Raw genomic sequence first — 4,379 nt, forward strand, 5'->3', positions numbered from 1 at the left:
TGAACTTTATTATTTTGTAAGCACCCAACATCTCTGATCTCCTCTTGCTTTCAATTTTCTTTTTTGTTTTGTTGATTGAAGTACGATAGAGGAATGGTAAACTGGTGGGTGTTGTCAAAGCAGACATCATGTTATATAACATATTTATTCCGTGCTGACTGTACAAGATTACACGTACAAGCCTTAATTAGTCTCTTAATCTTAAATAAATGCCACTACTTTCTCTAAATACTTGAACCTACAGTAAGTGAGATACTGTGGTTCCCTCCCATACAAGCGGTTTGTTTCGTGTTTACTAATTAGAGTGGTAACATGATTGATACGATGAGGAATACATTGATGTATTTTTTTAAGAAAAATTATACTTATCATCTACATACTATACATAATTTTTTATTTTTTAATTTTTTAATTTTTTTTTCTTGATGGATAGAAGAACTCAATTAATTTAAGAATAATAAAACTAAAAAAATAAAAATAAAATGTAGTGTGTTGTGTTGTGTGTGAAGATGGTGAATAGAAAAAACTCTTTTCTAAGAATGAAACGTTGCAAATAACTGGTGTGTAATATAAGTCATCCACATGATTACTTGCATCATTAGATTTACTTTGTAAAAGTGAAGTTTTTTAAATTTTTTTCCAATTAAATTATGTCATATATATTAATAGCGTGAGTGAAAGATGTATTTTGCATGTTAAGTTGCAAATAAAATTTTTAGATCCCAAATTTTACGCATGATTACTGTACTCTGACCTTTGTCACAAGGGATGTTGGATGTGGACCGGCGTGACCTGCACTAATTTATGATTTTCAACTAAATAATTGTGGTTAAAGTATACCGTTATATTTAAAATCATTTCCCTTATCATTTAGTAAATACAAAAAAAAAAAAAAAAAAAGTAAATAAATAATCAATGAGCGGTCAAATGTAGCGCTAACTATTGGGCCGCATGGTAGTTTTTTTCTATATGAAAATTAATGCTGATTGTTTTTGGACAGGTGGAAGTCGACTGAAGCGCATCTATGTGTTTTGGTCTCTATTTGGAGCTCTTCTATAGGCTATAGCTTTTGGGATGATAGATATTTCTTGTTTCGGTGTATCAAAGTGTTGTGAGTGTTTTATTTTTCTTTTTGGCTTTTCCTTTTCATCGTTTATTTATCTGTCGTAAAGAAAAAGATTGATTGTGATTAAGACTATGATCACGGTCATGGATGTCGGTTGTCATGTTAATGAATCCAAATAAAATATTCTTAGTTTAATGTGAACATTAATGTCGGCATAATTTCTAAGTGATCCCTGAAATTATTATTATTATTATTTTTATATCGGAAATCTCTCTAAGGCACAGACTTTAGGCTCACTTTTGTAGAATAAATTTCGATCTCGTAAATTGTATTTTTAGAAGTTTTTCTACATAAAATTATTAAATCGTTAATTTTTTTTATCAAGATGTATAATCTTAAAAAATTATTTACACTCATTAAGCGTTGAATTTTAGACCTCGAAGACCTTCAACCCCTTGGGATTATTATCCCTGTAATTATAATATTGTGTTCTTGTGAAGCAAAACAACTTTTCATCCCATGGTGACACATATTAGTATTAAATGTTAGTATTAAGATGCCTGTGCCGACACAGATGCCTGTGCCGACACAGATGCCGACGTTCTTGTTAAGCAAAACAAGTTTTCATCCCATGGTGACACATGTTAGTATTAAGATGCCTATGCCGACGTTCTTGTTAAGCCATGCCGACACAATGCATATGCCGACACTAAAGCGCAGAAGAGGGATTAATTTGAAACCCAGCCAAAGTTTATGCCTAAATATGACCATTCGTCAGGAGGTGATTGGCCACTTTAAGTTTGGATGCCATCTAATACAATAAAGTGGATCATGGACTATATTCTCGAGGGACCATGACAACGACGATGAGCTGGAGACACAGCTCAAGAGCGGAGTGGAGCAAACAAGAAAGGGAGGAGATGCCGTAGATATTACCTGAAGCACTTTATTCATGCTTTTGTGTGTGTCCAAATCTTAAAAAGCATTTACAACCCGTCCACGTCTGATCTAAAATATTAAAGCGAAAGGGAATTAGACCTAGCTACAAGGAGACACATAGAAGCATATAAATGGAAATACTGAGTCTATTAAAGTATTACAGCAGCAAATTGATCAGTTACTGGAAGCAAACAAATTAAATGGAAACAAAGAGCAAAGCAAGCTTGGCTCAAGAATGGAGACAGAATTTCAAAATATTTTCATAGATGTGCTAATCAGAGGAGGAAAACAAATGTGATCAACTATTTGAAAAGGGAAGATGGCAGAATGGTTAGAGATACGGAGGAAATTGCTGAGTGTATTGACCAGTATTTTCGGCACTTATTTTCTTCTATAGACCCTGTGGGACTGGATGTATGCTTAAAGCCAGATGGAAAGTAAAGTGATTTGAGTATGAATAACTTGCTTTTAGAAGAATACACTGCCATGGAGGTGAAGCAAGCCATTTTCCAAATGAATCCGTTGGGTTCACCTGGCCCAGATGGGTTTCCTGCAGAATTGTGCATTGGTCCATATGTAATGTGTTATATAAGGTGGTATCCAAGGTTATTGCTAATAGATTAAAGAAGATCCTGCCTCAAATCACCCCTCCAACCCAAAGTGCTTTTGTTTCTGGATAATGTTATTGTAGCTTTCGAGGCCATGCATTCAATGTCTATTAAAGGAAGAAGCACGCAAGGACATATGACAATTAAATTGGACATGAGCAAGGCCTATCACCGTATGGAATGGAGTTTTTTGAGAAGGGTAATGCTGAAAATGGGCTTTAATGAGAATTTGATCAAATTAGTGATATGATGTGTTTCATCTGTGTCATACTCACTTATTATCAATGGATCCCCACAGATTTTTTAAACCATCTAGAGGTATTAGACAAGGGGATCCTCCATCCCCTTATCTATTCCTTTTGGTGGCAGAAGTCCTTAGCTCTCTACTCAATCATGCACAAATTGTTAAGAGCATTCATGGTTATCCCATGGGAAAAGGTCAGATTACCATCAACCATTTATTTTTTGCAGATGATAGCTTACTCTTTTGTAAAGCCAATGTTGTGGAGTGGGCTAATATCAACTCATTGCTGTCTTTATGAAGGGGCCTCAGGTCAGCAATTAAATAAATAAGGACAATACAACAATATTTTTCAGTTCAAATACTCAAAGGAAACAAGGGATTATATCTTGAATATTGCTGGAACTCGAGCAACTACTAGTTATGAAAAGTACATAAGCATACCAGCTCTTGTGGGGAGATCTAGAAATCAAGCTTTCAAAAGTATTCTGGACAGAATTAGGGGTAGGGTGAGCAATTGGAAATCCAAACTTCTTTCCATAGCAGGGAAGGAAATTCTTCTAAAAGCAGTGGTTCAAGCAATTCCTACCTACTGCATGGGAGTATTTAAATGTTGGAAATCAATAGAGTCATGAACCATTTATGGTGGGGACAGCAGGATGGGGATAGGAAAGTACATTGGATATCCTGGGGTCAGCTGGGGAAAGCAAAATCAGCAGATGCTATGAGTTTTAGAGATTTGCAAAGTTTTAATTTAGCTTTATTGGCTAAGCAAGCATGGAGAATTCTGCATTTTCCTGATTCCCTAGCAACTAAAGTGCTCAAGCCAAAATACTTTTCAACTACAGATTTCTTCCAGGCGAAAGTTGGTAACAGACCTTCATTTATTTGGAGAAGTCTATTGGCTGCAAGAGGGCTTATTGTACAAGGCTCCATGTGGAGAATTGGGAATGGTCAAGATACCAAAATATGGAAAGATAGGTGGCTTCCTAAACCATCTTCTTTCATGGTTCAACCCCAAAGGCAGATTTTAAATGGGGCAGCCAAGGTAGCTGATTTGATTCAAGTGGACACCAAGCAATGGAATAGAGAAATGATATTAGACATGTTGGGTACTGAAATGCTGCCACCATCCAGAAAATTCCTGTAAGTGATACTGGTGCAAGAGACAGAATTATATGGTTAGGCACCAAGGATGGGAGCTTTACAGTTAAGAGTGCCTATCATCTTCAGAAGGAACTCAATGAAATCCATCTTGGACAATCATCTCGAGGAGCTCAAAACAATAAAGACTGGACCTGCTGTTGGAAATTAAATCTTCCTAATGCAGTGAAGGTCTTTGTGTGGAGAGCTTGTATGGAGTCCCTGCCAACAAAGATGAACCTATTTAAGATGAACCTATTTAAGAAGAAGAAGATGAACCTAAAAGAGCTCATTGAGAGCAGATAGTTTTATGGAGATTTTTGAATCTCTAATTGCTAAATGTGACAATCAACTTATGGAACTATTTGCTGTAACAGTAGGG

Source organism: Juglans microcarpa x Juglans regia, chromosome 1D (assembly GCF_004785595.1).
Source record: "Juglans microcarpa x Juglans regia isolate MS1-56 chromosome 1D, Jm3101_v1.0, whole genome shotgun sequence".
Taxonomy (NCBI): domain Eukaryota; kingdom Viridiplantae; phylum Streptophyta; class Magnoliopsida; order Fagales; family Juglandaceae; genus Juglans; species Juglans microcarpa x Juglans regia.